At 40.1% G+C, this 22,001-nt stretch overlaps 1 pseudogene; it reads right to left on the minus strand.

Annotated features, from left to right (window-relative positions):
* Positions 1 to 3,286: 3,286 nt before the first annotated feature.
* Positions 3,287 to 20,891, minus strand: LOC128567381 (dual specificity protein phosphatase 12-like; annotated as a pseudogene).
* Positions 20,892 to 22,001: the final 1,110 nt, after the last annotated feature.

Below are 22,001 nucleotides of genomic sequence, written 5' to 3' on the forward strand. Positions count from 1 at the left end.
TTCCAAAAGAGACCTTCTTTTCCAATAGAAAACAAATTCAAAGAGATCCTGGGCAAGGAAGAAGTAGTGAATCAGGAGGGCAGTCTTATGTCCCCAGGTGACACAAGACAAGAATGAAGAGTCAGGCTGAAGATAGAAGCAGTCAGTAGGTAACCGGAAGTGCGTGTGAGGAAATAGGATATGGGCCACTTTAACTTCACAGGCAAATGCCTGAATGGTCCATATATAGGAAGCAGCAGGAGTCCATTCTGCCAGCTGAAAAGAGGTCTTTAACTTGTTAGCACTGGCCACTACCTGCAGCCATTTGGCTGTGGCATAGAACTAGAAACTGTTGGGAGTGACTGAGGCTGGCTTTTGCTATGAGAAAGTTAAGCTTGTACTCAAAAAAACGAACACCAAGGCAACATAAAATTACAGGAATTCTCTATACACAGCTCCTTCATTTTTGCTGCTGTTGATGGCTGCTGGTTTGGAGCTCGCAGCTATAGTAACTGAGTCCTGGCAGTGGCAGGATCAGAAGTTTCCTGATAGTGGCAGGGCCACAAACTCAGTTGTCCAATGTGGCTTTAGGAGACTTTTTGAAAGCTCATCCCAAAGGTGATCTTATTCAGACCTTTCTGTGACTATGATAGATATGGTATAATAAAGTCCTCCTAGCTTAAACTACTGTACTTTGTCACATGTTATGGGCACTTTTTGCCCACATTTTTGACAGAAGAATAAGGACACACATTATATACAAGTAATACTCATTCCGTGTCTATATAAATGTTTTATTTATTTTTTTGGCCAGGGCTGGGTTTGAACCCGTCACCTCTGGCATATGGTGCCGGCGCCCTACTCCTCTGAGCTACAGGTGCTGCCCTACACACATGTTTTTAATTATTTTATTTAAAAGGGTTAGGGTTAGGCTTATGCATCAAGAATAATGATATTCATATGCAAAGTGATATCCTGGAATACAATAATCAGTTTTGTGGAACTTAACAATAAACTTTCAATGAAAGCATTTTTAGCCAACAAAGAGCAATGTATTTCTCTTCTTCATACGTTTTAGGCAGGAGCTAACGATCTAGCTGATATTTTTAGTTAATAAAATTTGTTGTACCAAAATATGTTTAAAAATAAGCACTAAAATTCCTTTATTATGCAAAAAAAGTACCTAAATATAAACAAATAAAATTTTAAATTAAAAAATTAAGATGAGAGCGGTGCCTGTGGCTCAAAGGAGTAGGGCGCTGGCCCCATGTACCAGAGGTGGCAGGTTCAAACCCGGCGCCAGCCAAAAACTGCAATAAATAAATAAATAAATAAATAAATAAAAATTAAGATGAAAGATTTTTTTCCTGAAAGTTTGGGCCAAAAAGCACAGAAGCATATTATACATGGCAAAATAGGGTAACCTGAGCACTTTCTATTGTAGGCAATAGAATGTTGATATATGTGAGTTCTCATTTTCTAGTATGCTGCAGTCGTGTCTTCTTGCACCAGAGATATTTTAAATTATTTCACAGGTATTTGATTCCACCATTGCTAGTGGGTTTGGGTAGTATTGGTGGTGGAATCAAGTGCTCAGTCAGCGATTATGATTTCTGTCTTCTTAGTGAGAATGAATTTTTCTCAGAGTCAACAGTCTAATAACATGTTGTAATAAGGGATATTTTTACTCTTAAGAAGGCTTTGGTCCAAGCCTCTTTCAGCTTAAGAGCTAATACCTCTTCTTTCTTCCAGTAAGAAGAATTTAGTAGACAAGAATTTCTTGTCTCACCTAAGCCTGGCTTGCATTTTAACAGGAACCACAGGCTGGAGCTGGCTTTCCTCCCGAGATCCAGAAGTGGCATCAGCCTTTGCTGGATTCCAAGTCTCTCTTAATATAAGGGGATTTTTTAGGGATCCCAGTTAAATCCCACCTTGGTTTAGTAGCACCAGTGTAAATAACAAACAGAGAGAGTCCCACTAAAAGAAAATGTTTATTCAGGAATAGGGCATTGCAATGAGAATGTGCATGCCATGTTAATCCTTGTGCATATTCCAGGGGTGTGGGAGGTAAAGGAACAAAACGATTTTTAAAAGCAAAATGAAGAGGATTACATAATTGTTTCAAAATGATTATCCTTGGCCACAAAGATAAATAATAAGAGTGACACCACCCCAAGGCTAGATAGGCAGTTGCTAGGCCAAAGAAACTACCTTGCAAAAGTATTTTTTGTGTAACGTTGCAATGGGCTTTGTGCACTATTGTGGTTTTGCAGAGGCTCTTGTGATAGTTTTTGTTATCATGAGAACCCTCTCTTCATGACCTTCCCTCATTTTATTTGTTAGGGTTTTTGTTTTGTTTTTTTTAACGTTAGGAGCGCCATTTTGATTCTGACAGGTTTCATGGTAGATAATGAAATAATGTATGAATCTAACATAAATCATATTAACAATGCAGCTTCAAGAGTTGTTCTAAATCATAGAATTCTTTTAAAATGTTCTTTTGGCTCCACAAAGCTTCATCCCCCCACCAAAGGTTAACCATTACCCTTAAAAGACTAAGACACAGATGGAGAAAAATATTTGCAAAAGACATATTTGATAAAGGACTACTATCCAAAATAGACAAAGAACTCATAAAGCTCAACAGTAAGAAAAGAAATAACCTGATTTAAAAAATGGGCAAAAGAGTTGAACAGACAACTCATTGAAGTAGAGATACAGATGGCAAATAAGCATGCGAGGAGTTGCTCAAAATTATATGACATTAGGAAATTGCAAAATAAAACAATGAGATGCCATCACACACTTATTATAAGAGCCAAAATCCAAAGCACTGACAGCACATGCTGGTGAGCATGTGAAATAGGAGGAGCTCTCACTCACTGCTGGTAGGGATGTGACCTGGTATAGCCACGTTGGAACTTGGCTGCAAGTTTCAACAACTTGGCAGTTTCTTACAGAACTAAGTGTGCCTTTACTATGTGACATACGGCTAATACTGCTAGGTGTTTACTCACATGAGTGGAAAACTTATATCCACACAAAAACCTGCATGCAGACATTTATAGCAGCTTCATTCATTTTTTAAATCTGCATCACAAAGTATTTTAATATCAAATAAAATTTACATGATTAAAAAGCTCTGTTCCTTACTTATACCATGAATATAATTAAGCTAAACAAGGATAATTTCCATGTTACATCAAGTGATTTTATCTTCTCATTTTTCAAATGAAATGTTGATAGCCTATCGAGGGTAGCAAATATCATCAGCAAGTTTCTTCCCAGGATACCAGATATTACAAGTTCATATTGTTCTTGTTTGTGACCCCCAAACTGGCAGTACTTTAATTTCATCCACCCTATTCTTATGTATTTAAAAAGCAGGTGTTATCCATCTCCTGCAGGAGCAAGCACTGTTCACCATACCAGTTGGAAGGAACCCAACTTGGCACTACATTTTGGTCAAAGAAGCTGTCTATTACTCTCAACAAAGCGGATTCCATCCACTGAACAGGCTCAATGAAATAAGATGTACACTGAGGCTGATGCCCTATGCTAACCATGAAAGGTAGTGTTATTCTCTTGTGGACAAAGGCTTCAGGCCCACTTCCTTCTCATTATGATCCCAAATACTAGAACTTCGAAATAAGGATCTCCTGCACTTCCTACATTTGTAGAGGACCTTATCTTTTGATCCTTCCATAGTGGTGGTTGGGTCAACAGCAAAGAGTTCTTGAGGTATATTCTGCAGCTCTGGATACTTCTCTGTAACCATTTGTAAACGATATTGCTTATACATTGCACTAGTTACCGCTCAAACCCTTCATTCATGTTAGCTTCTGGTTTGAGACAGTCTGGAGATATCCATAGGCTTCTTCAAAGGTAACTGATCAGTCTTCATCACTAAAGCAGTCACTACAGCGACGCTACAGCGACACTCCGAGTGACTCCTGCATCACAGCGCACTAACATCGCACGGTCCTTGGCGCGGAACTTACCGATGAAGGAGGCCACACACGGGTCAGGATGGCTGAGCAGGTCGGTCTTGGGTCTGTCCAACGCTGGCACAAACAGCCTCCGTAGTCCCTCGACCTCAGCCCCCACCTTGCAGCTGGGCTCCTCCGAGTCCACTGGCAGCACCGCTGCCATGGTGGTCCGGCTCCGAGCTGGCCGCGGCCCACTCCGGTGCACCTGCGGCAGCACTTCCAGCACCTGCCCGGCGTAGCTGGCCTGGCTCGCGCGCGGCCTCCGGCCGTCGGAGCTACCGCTGGGGCCCTGAGCCTCCAACACGGCGGCGCCCGGAGGCCAGGCTGCGGACCAGGCTGCGGACCAGGCTGCCGAAGGCCCCACCACTGAGCGGGCGGCGGCTAGAACCCCCTTCACTGGACCCTGCGGGCCTCAGCGCTCGGTGGCCCCCTCAGAGGCCCGCAGCTGTCGCCGGAGCCCAGATTCACCGGAGCAGGCCCCGCGCGGTGGCTCCCGCCTGTAGTCCCGGCTCTCTGGGAGACCAGGGCGGCTGGGTCGCGTGAGCTCAGGACTTCCAGACCAGTCCCAGGAAGAGCGAGACCCGGTCTTTAAAAATAGCAGGGCGTTGTGACGGCTTGGGAGGCTGAGGCAAGAGAATCGCTTGGGCCCAAGAGTTTGAGGTTGCTGTGAGCTGGGACGCCACAGCACTCTGAGAGGGTGACAAAGTGAGATTCTGTCTCAAAAATAAAAATAAAATAAATCCCATTCAAAAGAGCTGCCTTTTTCCGCCCTTGATCCTTTTTTATTTTTATTTGTTTATCCCTCTGTCGCCCAGGCTAAAATGCCCTGGCGTCACACCTCACAGCAACCTCGAACTCCTGGACTCCAGCCATCCTGCCTCAGCTCAGCAGCTTTATTCATAATTGCCAAATTTGGAAGTGATCAACATGCCCTTCACTAGGTAAACGGATAAAGAAACTGTGGTATATCCTTTCAACAGAATGTTATTCAACACTAAAAAGAAATGAGCTATCAAGCCCTGAAAAAACACGGAGAAGACTTAAACGCTAAGTGAAAGAAGGCGAGCTGGGAAGGCTGCAGATGGTAAGGTTCCCACTGTAGGACAGTCTGGGAAAGGCAAAAGTGTGGAGTATGTGTTGCCAGGGGTTAAGGAGGATGGAAGGACAAAGAGGTGGAGCGCAGAGAATTTTTGGGGCCGTGAAACTTTTTTATGCTACTGTAATGATGACTACATGTCATTATACATTTGTCCAGACCCATAGAATGCACAATACCAAGAGTGAACCATAATGTAAACTCTGGATATGGGGTGATAAAGCTGTGTAAATGTAGGTTTGTATAATACTGATACAGAGGAGGTTGTGTGTGGAGAACAGGGTTTATATATTTTTACTCAATTTTGCTGTGAACCTAAAACTGTTCTAAACAATAAAGTTTATTTAAAAAGACAATATGGGGCTTGGCTTCCATAGCACAGTGGTTATGGCGCCAGCCACGTACGCCGAGGTTGGCAGATTCGAACCCAGCCCCAGCCAGCTAAAAACAACAACAATTGCAACAAAAAATTGCTGGCGTTGTGGCAGGTGCCTGTAGTCCCAGCTACTTGGGAGGCTGAGGCAAGAGAATCGCTTAAGCCCAAGAGTTTGAGGTTGCTGTGAGCTGTGACGCTACACTCTACCCAGGGGAACATAATGAGACCTTCTCAAAAAAAAAAAAAAAAAAAAGACAACATGACACACTAAAACAGAAAAAATTGTTATTTGGCCATACTTGGAAATGTAATTTTACTAAAATTACCTTTTAAAGTATGTCAAAACATATATTTAAATATTTTAGTTAATGAGATGTTTTCTATTATTACTATTATCATTATTATTTGACTTTAAAGTTTTACTAGACTTTATGAATTTATAGATCAGTGATGTTCATATTAAAAAATAGTGTGCAAGTGTGCATGTATACACACACTTGATAAAATTGGTTCTTCTTCTGATGTTGCTACAGTTTATATTCTCATGCTATAATGATCTCAATTCAAAATATGAAAAGAAGCCAGGTGGGGTGGCTTATAATCCCAGCAATTTGGGAGGCTGAGGCAGGAGGAGTTTAATACCAGCTTGGGCAACACAGCAAGATCACTTTCTACAAAAAGACAGAAAAATTAGCCGAGTGTGGTGGTGCAACTTACAGTCTCAGCTACTCAGGAGGTTGAAGCAGGAGGATCACATGAGCCCAGAAGTTTGAAGTTGCAGTGAGCTATAGTGACACCACTCTACTCCCCTCCAGGCAAGAGAACAAGACCCTGCCTTCAAGAAAAAAATATCTCCAATATTGCCGTGGACTCTGCATAGCTAATGCAGCAAGAGGCATGGTTACCTGCCTACAGGTTTGTTTGTGTCAGCCAGTTGAATTGTCAAGATGATTCCTCATCCACTGGATAATTTCACAACCCGCTTCTTTATTTGGTTTCTTTGGACACTCTATCCTGGAAACAAAATCTAGGCTCCATAATCCATTCAAAAAATAGTAGGCTGGTTCTTTTTTCCAGCTTGTGCTGGTGGAGTTTACACATTTATTCCTGCACCATAGGAACAGCTGCTTAAAAAGCTGACGTGTGCATTTGATTCTATTACTTTGGCACAATAGATAATCGTGCAAAAAGGGGATACTCTCTCAGCCTGTTTGTATTTGGAAAATTAATTTTTTAAAGTGCTTTTAAGAAAATCTGTACAGGTGGTCAGATCTTATGAACTTAGGACCAGAAATGACCTCATCACCTTCAGCTGGTATAAATGTTGTCTTTGGCTGCTGCACATTTCATGAAATCTTGTTAATTATTATTGTTTTTCCTAGTTATAGGTCCTTCTGGATAAATTTTTATAAAACATTTATTTTTATCACTTACATAACGGCATAAAATATTTTCATTGGTGTCAAAATGTCATGTTATTGCCAAGCAGATTTCATTTCAATTTCTAGAAATTGTTGGAAAGTTAATACCCACGTTTTTAATGGCACCCTTGCTGTAGTAGTAAATCATGTTTTACTGAAATTCACAACAAAATCCATAATTACACTTCATTTACCCAGAATAAAGAACAGTTACTTTTTGACAATCTTTCCGATTATCACTGTGGTCGATGATTACACTTTTTCTTTAGAAAAAATGATAAATGAAATTAAGTGTCTCTCTGAAATTGAGTTTTTATGAAAATGATTGTCATAGGTACTCATAGTCCACTTCTCTTTTGAGCACAGTGGTATTTCAGTTCAGGAATCATCCGAGTAAGTGAATCTCCCAGCTTTTAAAACCTCCTCACCCTACTTATTTCTATATCAAGGAAATGAAAATAATTTTAAAAAGCAAGATTTTTAAAAAGGATCCTAGCACTCTAGGAGGCCAAGGTGGCTGGATCGCCTGAGCTCAGGAGTTCGAGACCAGGCTGAGCAACAGTGAGACTCCCATCTCTAAAAAACTAGCCGGGGGTTGGTTGCAGGTGCCTGTAGTCCCAGCTATTTGGGACACAGAGGCAAAGAGAATCACTTGAGCCTAAGAGTTTGAGGTTGCTGTGAACTATGACACCATGGCACTCAACCCCAGGATGTCTGAGTGAGACTCTGTCTCCCTCCCCAAAAAAGTTAGATTAGGCAAGAAAGTTTTCTTCCTAGCTTGGCATTCTATTTTTCCTTAGAAATGCCATTCAAGAAAACTCGGTGTCCTTAGACATCATTTCAAGAATGTAATTGCTCAGATGCAAAGTTACAGTTTTTGGTAGAAAATGCACTTTGGGGGTTGCACATTGAAACCACAATTAGGGATCCTGAGAAATGACTTTCCAGCGGTAATCACATTTATTCTTGGCATTTGGAAGAAGCCGCTTGGAGAGCTAGAGGATGACTATATGATGACTTTTCCTGGATGAGGTACATCACCTGAGGCTCTTAGATGTCTGGATCTTGCATATTCCCTGCTATGGACTGAACTGTGTTCCTGAAAAACTCATGTTTTGAAGGCTCAATCCCCCAATGTCATGGTATTTGGAGATGGAGCCTTTGGGAGATAAGTTTAGATGAGGCCATGAGATGTGGCCCTCACTCCAGGGATTTGTGCTCTTCTTAGAAAAGACACCAGATAGCTTGTGCCCTCTTCACATCCCACTTCTCTCGCTCTCTCCCATGTGAGCACACAGTGAGAAGGTGGCCCTCTGCAAGCCAGGAAGAGGGCCCTCACCGTAACCCAACCAGCCTGGTATTCTGACGTCACACTTCCAGCTTCCAGAACTGTGAGAAATAAGTATCTGTCACTTAAGCCACCCAATCTATGATATATTGTTAGGACTACTATAGACAGTCCCCAGGTTACAATGGCTCCACACTGTTTTTGGACTTTATGATGATGAGAAAGTAATACCCTTTCAGGGGAAACCATACTTGAGTACCCAAGTACCCAGACAACCATTCTGTTGCTCACTTTCGGTACAGTATTTAATAAATTACAAGAGATCCCATTGTATTATAAAATAGGCTTTGTGTAGATGATTTTGCCAGCTAATGGAAGTGTTCTGGGCATATTTAAGGATGGTTAGGCTAAGGTGTGACCTTCTGTATGTTAGGTATGTTAAATGTATTTTCAACTTAAGATATTTTCAACTTGTGACTGATTTATCAGAACGTAACCCCATCGTAAGTTGAGGTGCATTTGTGCATCTCCCATGGACAAGAGACTTAGAGCCTGAGCACACATGAGAGGTCCAGATGTTGATCCAGGCAGTTCAGGAACACATGTTTTCACATGAGAATTATTGCCTCAATATTCTCTTTTATCATAGAAGTAGAACCCCAGAAAAAGGTTAAATTGAAGAGCTAGCATGGAAACGGTGGTGTTCTAGTGGACTCAATGAACAGTTTGTAAGTGTAATTACCGGTTTGCCTCTTGCTAATTTGCTAATGAAGGGAATTTGTAAAAGAAGTTATTATTCTTAAGAAGTTAAATTTATAATTTAAGTTAGGGAGTATTCTGAACTGGGCATGGTTTCTTCCTCATTATATTCTTATTAAGTATTTGTTGATTTGTTTGAAGATGGTTTCTTCATGATATATATTTAGCAAAGAGTAGGATTTCTATGAACGCCTTTATTACATCCTTGTGAGAAAGTATACTCCATGCTACATGTTGCCACTAATTACTTGGAAGTGAGTGTGAAGATGGGCAAATTTGGAAAAGCAGCTCAAAAATTTGTAATACACACTGGAAAAGTCCTTCTTTCCAGCCTCAACTCACGTACTATTATCTTGGCGTTCCTTAGGTTTTCAATTTAATATTTAAATTACTTCTAGAATCTGCCAAATCCACCTATTAAAAGCAAATGCAAAGCATGTCTAATATTTATTGTATAATCTTTTTATTTTTTATGAATACTGCTCGAAACAGGTAAAGATTCATCTAAAGCATAGTTTTTTGTCTTATGTGAATCTATGTCATAACTCGATGTGTTGTGACAGAATTTCACCTGTACATCTGAGCTGGGCATATTTAATTGTGGTAGACAGCATAAATGATTCTCCAAAGTTATCTTAATCTCCAGAACCTGTGAATAGGTTTACCTTCATATATGATTAAGTTAAGAGTCTTGAATAGGGAGATTATCTTGGATCACCCAGGTGGGTTCAATGTCATAACAAGAGTCCTTCTAAGAGGAAGGTAGAAGGGTCAGAAAAACGGTAGGAGATAGGATGAGGGAAGGAGAGGCCAGAGAGTGCACGAGAGAGACAGAGAGATTTAATGATTTTATGCTTCTGGTTTTATTTTGAAGATGAAGGGAGCAGCTGTGAGCCAAGGAATGCACACCACTTCTAGAAGCCGGAAAAGGTCAGAAAATAGATTCTCTCCTCTAAAGAGAATCCGGAAAGATGATTCAGCCCTGCCAACCCATTTTAGACTTCAGATCTTCTGAATTGTAAGATAACAAATATGTGTTGCTTTAAGCCAGTACGTTTGTGGCAGTTATAGTAGCAATGGGAAAAGAATACAGCAAATCCACACTGATTTTATTTTCTTGAAATGGTACAATTAATACCAAACTTAAAAGCAATTTAAAACTGTTCACACTAGTTTTAAAATCTCTAAAGAAACAAACATGGTAGATATAAAAGACTGGCTAATTTAAATTCCTGAATGGCACATCAAAAGCTGGGAGAGGAGGGAGTAATCCCACAGTTCCATTCAATCCTTTAATACCCTGCACCCTCTACATCTGCCCTGTAGCACCACCTGCAGCACCTGAACACTGGAAATGATCTTCAATATAATGAGATGTGCTGTAGGAATAAGATACACTATGGATTTTGTGAAGAAAAGTGCAAAATATCTCACTGATAATTTAAAAATACTGATCACATGTTGAAATGATACTAGTGTGGATACATTGGGTTAAACAAAATACATTATTAAATTTATTTTCGGCTTTTTACTTTTTTTCAATATGCTTATAAGAAAATCTAAGTTACCATCTGGGTCAGTAGTGCTCTAAACAGATGAATGCTATATAATAATGTAATCAATATAACATAGATTATTTAGCACATCAACTAATGTATTATTGACTAATGATTAGGCCAGTGCAGTTGACAGAGTTAATGAGTTTACTTATACGCACATTAATGTACTTTAAAAGTAATTATCTCCATATCTCCATTTTTTTTTTTGTAGTCATATTCTCCTGGAGCCTGACCTCTACAAATCTTAAGTTCCATTGTGGTGAGTTAAGTCAGCTTTGAATAAAGATCGAGGAAAGCCTAAGGGATTGTGAAAAATACTGTTGGCAACTCAAAGGTGGCATTTTTGGATAGAGAGAAAGCAGGGTTTTCTGTGATGGACGAAAGTGATCTGTGTGTGTGTTTTGTTGCTTTTTTCCCCCAAAGGAAGGAAAGCTGGTCTGTGGCTATGAAGACATTATAACCATAAAAATCTTAACGTAGGTAATTTTCTTTATAAAATTAAAAGCATATTTTTATCTGCCTCTCGGGGAAGCCATAGGATTAAGAAGCTGAGGCAGCTTGCTTCTCAGAATAAAATCACCCTCTTGAAGCCATTAGGAAAAAACTAAATCTTCAAGATTCATTAGCACCCATGTGTCTGGATGGGAATAGAGTATGCTATCAAATGAGTGATTAGTAGAACTTCCTGAACCGTTGGTGGATTCTACATAGTTTAGGAATATGAAAAAGGTAGTAGGGTGGTTTCAACATTTGGGATACAGATGCCTTCTCGCCTGCCAGCCACAAAGGGAGCTTTGAATCATTCAAGTATTTTGTCTTCTCACAAAGGCTTCATAAACATCACATCTTTCTCTTCCTGCACAAATACAAATTTCTTTTGAAATCCAGTAAGTGTTTTATGAAGGCATCTAGCCAGTGTAATTTCCTGGACTAGATTAATGTTTGTATGGTCAAGAAATCTTAGGCAACTAAACAGAATCTGAAAGCAATTATATTTGGGGTGGCAATTACCTTAGAATTCAGTGTGGAAAAAACTACACGTGTGTATTAGGAATGTAGATATATGTGTGTGTATATGAGTGTATGTGTGTATACATAGACACACATAGAGATATGTATAAAAGCAAAATGATGAATGTTTCATAAAAGATAAAGAATTTTCTTTCTGGGTACTCCATGCCATTTTGGGAATACCACATATCCCCTAAGACATGAGGCTTATAGTTTGGTGGTCAGCATGAACAAATATATATGTCAAGAAAATTTATACAAACTTTACAATTTTATAAATGTTCGAAATTATTATTAGTGGGAGGATTTGTCCTTAAATTACTTAGCTCATCTCCCCCCAACCCAGTTCTTTATTTCGTAGGTGCTGCCGTACTCAGCATCTCTAAATTGGAGTCAATTCCAACCAACTATAATGAGATGATAACCTATACTGGAGGTTTCGCACTTCCTGACAAATCCCGGTGTACATCTATTGTTGTGGTATCCAAAAGGGGAACAGAGCAAATTTGCAAAGAGCACTAGGATGAGATGGGAGTCGGGTTCAGAGGCTGACATCCTGACTGGGCTTCCATGGGCCAGTGTCCCGTCTTTTCCCAGTGGGCAGTGGAATGTATGTTTTGGCTTTTCAACGATACAAAAACATTCCACTCATTAAACTAACTTAGCTTTCATGCTTCAAATAAAAAATTCCCCTGATTTCTAAGATAACATACAGGCAGATAGAAATGTGCACTGGAAGACTCTGGTCATCCCACATTCAGACCTGTTTTCATGCTGTAGACCATGCATTTCAGGTCTAAGTCTCTTGGCTTTTGGCAAAGTTGTTGAGGCGTGAGGCCGAGTGAGGACACATCAGCTTTACCTGCCTTGGGGCACTACTGGGACTAGTTGGCTTCTCTGGAGCTGTAAAATTTTTTATTATTATTCTGTATATATCATGCCATGGAACTGTGTGGCCTTTTGGGACTTCTGCTGCTTGTAAAATGGCACAACATTTTTGTTGGCTGCAGCGCAGGGTGAGAATTGTTCATCACCCTCCCAGAGCAACTGGAGATCTCTTTTGGGGTCACTGTTTAACCTGCACTAAAGGGCAATTAATGAGCCAACGAAGGAAATTCTAACATTAAATGTAATTATGTGAAGGGTTCCTCCAAGCATCAGATGAGCTGGACAAGTTAGGGATATTGAGAGTCAGAATCAGGGAAAGAACCAAATGCTTTGCTCTTTTCTAAGGCATGCAGAACTCATTACTGCTGATGGAAGCAAAATCAATAAGGCTGAGTGCCTCGCATAAGTCAGAGGTTAGAAACCCTCTGGTTCAACTTTATTGACCAGTTTTTATTAGGCGAACAGAGGGGTTTGTCTAAAGAGAAACTCGCTTGCCCTATTGTGAGAACATTTCTTGCTTCCACAAATAATCAATACCACATTTTTCTACATATAGTTTCATCATATCTTTAAACATTTAGCTTCTTAGTGGTATAGAAGTTATAAGTGGATTAAAACTAAATGCTTAAAATTCATCCTCAGAAAATATAGAACTAATCTTAGAATTGGTCATGATACAAGATGTCTCTTGACAGTAGGTCCTACTGAATTCTTTTGCTTCTAAATGGTAATAAGTGAGCCAGTTGGAGTAACCAAAAGAATGACAGGCAGTATAAAGCAGCAATTATAAATCAGGACTCAGAACAGGCACACCAGGTACTAAATTCCCATTAACTCAGTGTACATTAAATACATAAGCATTTACAACTATTTTAAATTGTACACAAACTTTTTGGATACCATGTAGTGTTTTTATTATTTATTTATTTTCATTACTGATAGGAGGATACAAATGCCTAGGTTACATTGTTTTTGATTCTAAGGTAAAGTTCAAGTTGTATTTGAGCCCTTCACCCAAGGGGTGTGCCGAACACCCTCACATTGTGCACATTAAGTGAGATCCCGCCAATCTCTCTCCTTCCTCCCAATCCCCTTTTCCTCCTTTCCCCTTGCCCTTGCTAAACTAGACTATATTAGTGTTTTATCATTCATGTGGAGATTATATATATGTATACTTTATTTTCTTTAATTAAATCATAGCTGTGTACATTAATGCGATCATGGGGCACCATACACTGGTTTTATACACCATTTGACACATTTTCATCACACTGGTTAACATAGCCTTCCTGGCACTTTCTTAGCTATTGTGTTAGGACATTTATATTCTATATTTACTAAGTTTCACAGGTACCCTTGTAAGATGTACCATAGCTGTAATTCCACCAATCACCCTCCATCCGCTCATCCTCCACCCTCCCTCCCTACCCTCTCCCCCTTCCCCATATTCTTAGGTTATAACTGGGTTATAGCTTTCATATGAAAGCCATAATTATTTTCTTAGTAGGGCTGAGTACATTGGATACTTTTTCTTCCATTCTTGAGATACTTTTCTAAGAAGAATATGTTCCAGCTCCATCCATGTAAACATGAAAGAGGTAAAGTCTCCATCTTTCTTTAAGGCTGCATAATATTCCATGGTGTACATACCACAATTTATTAATCCATTCGTAGATTGATGGGCACCTGGGCTTTTTCCATGACTTAGCAATTATGAATTGGGCTGCAATGAACATCCTGGCACAAATATCTTTGTTATAATGTAATTTTCTGTCTTCTGGGTATATACCTAGTAGAGGAATTATAGGATTGAATGGCAGATCTATTTTTAGATCTCTAAGTGTTCTCCAAACATCTTTCCAAAAGGAATGTATTAATTTGCATTCCCACCAGCAGTGTAAAAGTGTGCCCTTTTTTCCACATCCACGCCAACATCTCTGGTCTTGGGATTTTGTGATATGGGCTAATCTTACTGGAGTTAGATGATATCTCAAAGTAGTTTTGATTTGCATTTCTCTGATGATTAATGAGCATTTTTTCATATGTCTGTAGGCCGTGCACCTGTCTTCTTCAGAGAAGTTTCTCTTCAAGTCCCTTGCCCAACCTGCGATGGGATCGCTTGTTCTTTTCTTGCTTATACATTTGAGTTCTCCGTGGATTCTGGTTATAAAACCTTTGCTGGAGACATAACCTGCAAATATCTTCTCCCATTCTGAGGGCTGTCTGCTTGCTTTACTTACTGTGTTCTTGGCTGTGCAGAAGCTTGTTAGTTTGATCAGGTCCCAGTAGTGTATTTTTGAAGCTGCTTCAATTGCCCGGGGCGGGGGGGGGTCATCCTCATAAAATATTCGCCCAGACTGATTTGTTTAAGGGTTTTTCCCTGCACTTTCTTCTAGTATTTTTATAGTTTCATGTCTTAAGTTTAAATCTTTAGTCCGGTGAGAGTCTATCTTAGTTAATGGTGAAAGGTATGGGTCCAGTTTCAGTCTTCTACAGGTGGCCAGCCAGTTCACCCAGCACCATTTGTTAAATAGGGAATCTTTTCCCCACTGAATGTTTTTAATTTGCTTGACAAAGATCAAATAATGATAAGTAGCTGGGTTCATCTCTTGGTTCTGTATTCTGTTCCAGACATCTACCTCTCTGTTTTTGTGCCAGTACCATGCTGTTTTGATCACTATTGATTTATAGTATAGTCTGAGGTCTGGTAGCATGATTCCTCCTGCTTTGTTTTTATTTCTGAGTAATGTCTTGGCTATTCGAAGTTTTTTCTGATTCAATATAAAACAAAGTATTTTTTCAAGATCTTTAAAGTATGACAGTGGAACTTTAATAGGGATTGCATTAAAATTGTATATTGCTTTGGGTATTATGGACATTTTAACAATGTTGATTCTTCCCAGCCATGAGCATGGTATGTTATTTCATTTGTTAACATTTTCAGCTCTTTAGAGTTTCATAGTTCTCTTTATAGAGATCTTTCATGTCCTTTGTTAGATAAACTCCCAATATTTCATCTTCTTTGGCACTACTGTGATTGGAATAGAGTCCTTAACTGTTTTTTCAACTTGACTATTGTTGGTATATATAAAGGCTACCGATTTATGAATGTTGATTTTGTAGCCTGAGACACTGCTGTATTCCTTCATCACTTCTAAGAGTTTTGTAGTAGAATCCCTGGTGTTTTCCAGGCACACAATCATATCATCTGTGAAGAACGAAAGTTTGATCTCTTCTGACCCTATATGGATACCCTTGATCGCCTTTTCTTCCTTAATTGCGGTGGCTAAAACTTCCATTACAATGTTGAAAAGCAATGGAGACAATGGGCAGCCTTGTCTGGTTCCTGATCAGAGTGGAAATGATTTCAATTTAACTCCATTCAATACAATATTGGCTGTGGGTTTGCTGTAGATGGCCTCTATCAGTTTAAGAAATGTCCCTTCTATACCAATTTTTTTAAGTATTTTGATCATGAAGGGATGCTGGACATTATCAAAACCTTTTTCTGCATCAATTGAGAGAATCGTATGATCTTTGTTTTTTAATTTGTTTATGTGCTGAATTATATTTATAGATTTATGTATATTGAACCAGCCTTGAGACCCTGGGATAAAACTGACTTGGTCATGATGTATAATTTGTTTGATGTGTTGCTGGATTCTGTTTGTTAGGATCTTGTTGAATATTTTTGCATCTATATTCATTAGTGATATTGGTCTAAAATTTTCTTTTCTTGTTGAGTCTTTTCCTGGTTTGAGGATGAGGGTGATGTTTGCTTCAGAGAATGTGTTGAGTTGTATTCTTTCTTTTTCTATACTTTGGAACAGGTTGGGTAATATAGGTTACTAGTTCCTCTTTAAAGGTTTGGTAGAATTCTGACATGAAGCATCTGGTCCCAGACTTTCTTTTTAGGGAGATTTTGTATGGTTGATGCTATTTCAGAACTTGATATAGGCCTGTTCAACATTTCCACTTGATTCTGGCTAAGTCTTGGAAGGTTATGTGCTTCCAAGTATTGGTCAATTTCCTTCAGATTTTCATATTTCTGAGAATAAATTTTCTTGTAATATTCATTAAGGATTTTTTGAATTTCTGAGGAGTCTTGTTATTTCATCTTTGTCATTTCTGATTGATGAGATTAGAGATTTTACTCTTTTTTTCCTGGTAGGTTAGCCAGAGGTTTATCTATTATATTGACCTTTTCAAAAAACCAACTTTTTGATTTCTTGATCTGTTGTATAATTCTTTTGTTTTCAATTTCATTTAATTCTGCTCTAATTTTGGTTATTTTTTTCTTCTACTGCATTTAGGGTTGGAATGTTCTTCATTTTCCAGTTGCTTGAGATGTTCCATTAAGTTGTTAACTTCTTCTCTTTCCGTTCTCTTGAGGAAGGCTTGCAGTGCTATAAATTTCCCTCTTAGGACTGCCTTTGTGGTATCCCAGAGGTTCTGATAATTCATGTCTTCATTGTCATTTTGTTCCAAAAATTTGGCAATTTCCTTCTTAATCTCATCTATGACCCAGATATAATTCAGCATAAGGTTATTTAACTTCCATGTTTTTGTATGAGTATGCAGATTCTTGTTGTTACTGAGTTTGACTTTTATTCCATGGTGGTCCGAGAAGATGTAAGGGATAATTTCTATTTCTTTAAATTTACTTGAGGTTATACTTGTGACCTAAGATGTGATCGATTTTGGAGTCAGTTCCATGGGCTGATGAGAAGTATGTGTATTGAGTTTTGTTGGGATGAAATGTTCTGTAGATGTCTGCTAAATCCAAATTTTGGATGATTAGGTTTAAATCTAAAATTTCTTTGCTCAGCTTCTTATTGGAGGATCTATCTGACACTGCCAAAGGAGTGTTAAAATCTCCAACTATTATGGAGCTGGAGGAAATCAAGTTGCTCATGTCTGTTAGAGTTTCTCTTATAAATTGAGATGCATTCTGGTTGGGTGCATAAATATTAATAATTAAATCTCATCATATTGAGTATTACCCTTAACAAATATGAAGCGACCATTCTTATCCTTCCTTCCATTTTTTGGTTTAAAGCCTACTGTATCTGCAAATAGAATTGCAACACATGCCTTTTTCTTATTTTCATTTGCCTGAAATAAAGATGACCATCCTTTCACCCTGAGTCTATATTTATCTTTTAAGGTAAGATGAGATTCTGGTATGCAGCAAATATCTGGCCTGAGTTTTTGTATCCAGTCAGCCAACCTGTGCCTCTTTAGAGGACAGTTTAAGCCATTCACATTAATGGAGAATATTGATGGGTCTGGTAAAATTTTGGGTATCGAGTTTTTCGAAAGTCCAGTGGACATTTTTAATCCTTTCGCCACTGTGGATGTTGGAGTTTGATCAAAAGTTTCTGAGTGAATTTACTTTTGTGATAGAGCATTGGTCTGGTCATTATGGAGGATAGGTCTGAGAGTATCCTGAAGAGCTGGTTTGGTTATGGCAAATTTCTTCAACATGTGAATGTCATTAAAGTATTTAATTTCTCCATAATAAATGAAACTCAGTTTAGTTGGATACAGGATCCAGGATTGACAGTCATTTTGTTTTAGGAGATTAAAAGTTGATGACCACCCTCTTTGGGTTTGAAAGATTTCAGCAGAGACCTCTGTGGTCATTCTAATATTCTTCCCTTTGTAGGTTATGGTTTTCTTACATCTTGCTGCTTTCAGAATTTTCTCCTTCATACTAACTTTAGTGAAGTTAATTATGATGTGCCTGGGGGATGTCTTATTCTGGTTGAGTCGTGCTTAGGTTCTGAAACTTTCTGCTATCTGAATTTAAGAATCTCTTGGCATGTCTGGAAAATTCTCTTTCATAATTTTAGGGAGAAGAGCCTCTGTGCCTTGTGAAGCCACTTCATCGCTTTCAAGGATTCCAATGAGGTGGATATTAGCCTTCTTCGAATTATCCTAGAGCTCTCTGAGAGAATGATCCATTTTTGCTCTCCATTTCTCTTCCTCTTTGAGAGTTTGGGAGTGTTCAAAAGCTTTGTCTTCAATGTCAGAAATCCTTTCTTCTGCTTGGTGCACTCTGTGACTGAGGGATTCTACTGTGTTTTTCAGATCTTTGAGGGCTGCAAATTCTAGCTTCAATGTGTCAAAATCTTTGGTGGTTTTGTCTTTAAATTCGTTGAATTCTTGTGACAACTTTTGAATTTCTCCTCAAATTTCTAATTCCGACTTTTCCTCCATTCTATTAATCTTGTTTGCAATCCAAATTCTGAATTAGTTTTCTGACATCTTGGCCATCTGTTTATGAATGGGATCTTCAGTTACATTTGCCATATTTTTCTTTGGGGGGGTCGATCTACTCTGGTTATTCATGTTACAAGAGTTTTTCTGCTGATTCTGTCCTATGATTATTTTACACCATTTGACTAAATTAGTGGATAAAGAAAAGTTGGGCTCAGCTCTCCAGGAGTAGTGATTAACCAGCCCTTTGCCCAGAAGCTGTGATTGGTGTCTATACCTTTTCCCCTGGAGCTTTGCTGAGGACCTGTACAATGCTATAGCCTGAGAAACTGGGGACCTGCTTGGTGCGGTGAGGCTAAGTGGCTCTGTCTTGTTTTCAGCTGGTCTGACCTTAGTGAAACAGTTACTCTGGGTTGAAATGTCAGCTGTGGAGAAATACCAGCAATTAAGTCACCCCACCCCCCACGGGCAACCATTGGAAAAGGAAAGTCCTACAACCACACACCCAGGGCACCACTTGGATAGTCCTTGGGCAATTGGCTCAGTTCAAAAGGTCCAAGTCAATTGTCTCAGTCAGCATTTGTCTCAGGTGGGAGAGTTCAAAAAGGTCTTTGGCAACTAGATCACAGGTGTCTGCTGACAACTCAAATATGACTTGCTCAGGTGCTCCATGAGGTCAGAAGGATCCACCCAACAAATAGATTAGTCTGGGAAGGCTGATGCCTCCTTCCCCACCTTGCACCTCTGTCACACCTCGTCACTGATAACCCCGCAGGACTGTGACCCAGTTGCCTCCAGTGAGCAGATACTCCAGGGGTTTGCACCCGCCTTCATCACAAGGAAATCTATGTCTCCTCAGCCAGGCTGCTGCTCTCTGCCACTATCCAGCAGAGGGAGGAGAGGCCTGATAACCTTGGGCACTTGATGGAGGCTGAGCTGTTCCCTCAGTTCCAGCCCCACCCCTGATTGATGATACTGACAGAACAGAACAACTTTGTGTAATTTGTTTCTGTCCCAGATAAATTCTCCTGCAGAAGATAAACTGTTTTGAGTTCCCAGAACCTGTGCCTCAGGCCCTGTCTTTGCTGCTGCAGGTTTATATTCTCAGCACAGTTAGCTGTCAGTTCAAGCCCCCTGCCCTCCTTTGTCTAGGCTGATGATCCCCTGGGGCCAGGTGCATCGTAGGCTCAGTAAAGCGGTCCTCTGTGTCAGCCCCACCCTGGGAATCAGACAGCACTGTGCGCACATTTTCTAGTCCCCACGCTTTACCCAGGCTGGTACCGCCTCAGGCAAACCCTTTACTCATGGGGCCTGCATTTCCATCACAGATCTGTTTTCCTGGTGGTTGCCACCTGAGAAGATGCCTGGCCTCTTCTGATTGCCCAGAGAGACAGGGTTTGTGACTCTGGAATATCCAGGGGTAAGCCCTATAGTTGCCAAAAACAGCTGCTGCTCTGTGCCTTATGGTACCGCTCCTCCAGTGTGGTTCCCTTTCAGCTGACTGTCCTCTCCTCACTCCCATGCCGCAGAATCAGCATTGGCCCGCAGCAGTCCATGCTCTGTTGACATCTCTCCAGAAAACACCCGAGAATCTGGACTCCTGGGGGATAGGCCTCCAGACCTCAGAGTGAGAGTGGAGGGGAGTGCTGGGAGCTCAGAATTGCAGGTAGAGAATATATACAGTTTTATACAGTTTTATGCCTGGCAGGAGAGCGCCATGACATCCTAGTAGGAGAAGTAGGTCCAGTTTTTAGAGTGTCTCTCCCGTGGAGTATAATGGAAGAACTTTTGAACTCTGCTTGTTTGTTATGGGGTACTCTGAGCCATTCTCATGGGGGAGGGGACTCCCGTCTGCTTGGTGATTGATTTTGTACCTTCCGTTTTTATCCTTGGGTCACAGCTCACCTCAGCAGGGTTGATGTGCATTCTTCAACCTTCTCTCTTGGTGCAGCTCTAATCCACCAGGTTACTTGCTAAATTTCTGTCCTTTAACTCTCATTCTGGATGGCAGCCTCTGTGGAAAGCTGGCTTTAGTCAGCCATCTTTTCTATGCCCCCCTATATATTCTTTAGAAAGATCATCTTTCAGAAATCCAAGAGCAAGAATCATGATAGAACAATCTTGATTCATAAAGAATCAATCAATCTTGATTCAGCAAGAATCATGATAGAACAGTCCAAAATGGAACAGGAAGTAGAAAATGATTTGGAACCCAAGACATGTCTGGGGTCCTCGGAGAAGGAGTCCCTGGATTTCACTGTTAGTACCCAACTCACATCCAGCATCTTCTCTGTCTTCTTCATACTCCCCTAGCTACCAGATGGCCTACTTTTTCTGTATTTCTCAATTCTTATTCCTCAAACAGGAATTCTGGCCTGTTTGGGCTAAGATTTATTGGCCAGGCTACATTTTAGTTCAGTGGCCAGTCTATGGATTGGCTGGCTAGGGGACAGCTCTTTACCCCTAATCTAATTATGGGTGGTCGTTAAGGTGCTCCTCCGCAGCAGGGGAATGGATGGATCATTTCCTTTGTCCAGGGTTACAATTGTGACTTGGGAGTTTGTCAGGGTTGGGTGAGATCTGCAGGCATTCAGATCACATTTCTCCACAGTGGAGCATTGAGGCTCAGGTGGAAAGAAGACAAAGGCCCTCTTTGTTTGGAAGCAAGCTTTGAATGTCCATTTAATGAAACTCAGATGCCTTCCCTAGGAAGACTTAACTTTTTAACTTGTTCACCTGAGAAATGCAAAACATAAAGAGATTACTCTATTGGTAAGTCACACAGCAATCTTAGGCCAAAGGGTCAAGTAGGCAACGAGGTTCTGTTATAATTTCAAATGTAACTATCTGCTATGGTCTGAATGTGTCCTCCCTCTGCCCCAATTCATGGATTGGAAGCTTAATCCTCACTGCTACAGTTTTGAAAAGTGAGGCTTTGCGGGAGACGTTTCAGTCATGAAAGCTGCATCGTCACAGATGGGTTAATGCCATTATGAAGGGCTATCCCAGGGCCTCTTGCCCTTCTGACTTCTCACATGTGAGGACAAGCAATCCTCCCCTCTAGAGGTCGCAGTCAGAAGGCCCTCACCAGATACCACCTTGAACTTAGAATTCCCTGCCTCCAAAACTGTGAGAAAATATGTTTCTGTTCTTTGTAGACTACCCAGTTTCAGGCATTCTGTTGTAATAGTACAAAACAGACTAAGACCTTATCATGCAAGGTTGTTGTTCAAAATACTGTATGAAAGAGGTAGGCACGTGGTAGATGATTATTTAATAAACACTTTTACAAAGCAGATGGAATGGGTACCTAAGCCTTCTTATTTTACAGATGTGAAAACTGGGGCTTGAGAAATTATTTACCTTGTTTAAGTACAGCCAGTTGCCTTATTGCACTCAAAACTAGAACCCAG

Source organism: Nycticebus coucang, chromosome 16, assembly GCF_027406575.1.
Source record: "Nycticebus coucang isolate mNycCou1 chromosome 16, mNycCou1.pri, whole genome shotgun sequence".
Taxonomy (NCBI): Eukaryota; Metazoa; Chordata; class Mammalia; order Primates; family Lorisidae; genus Nycticebus; species Nycticebus coucang.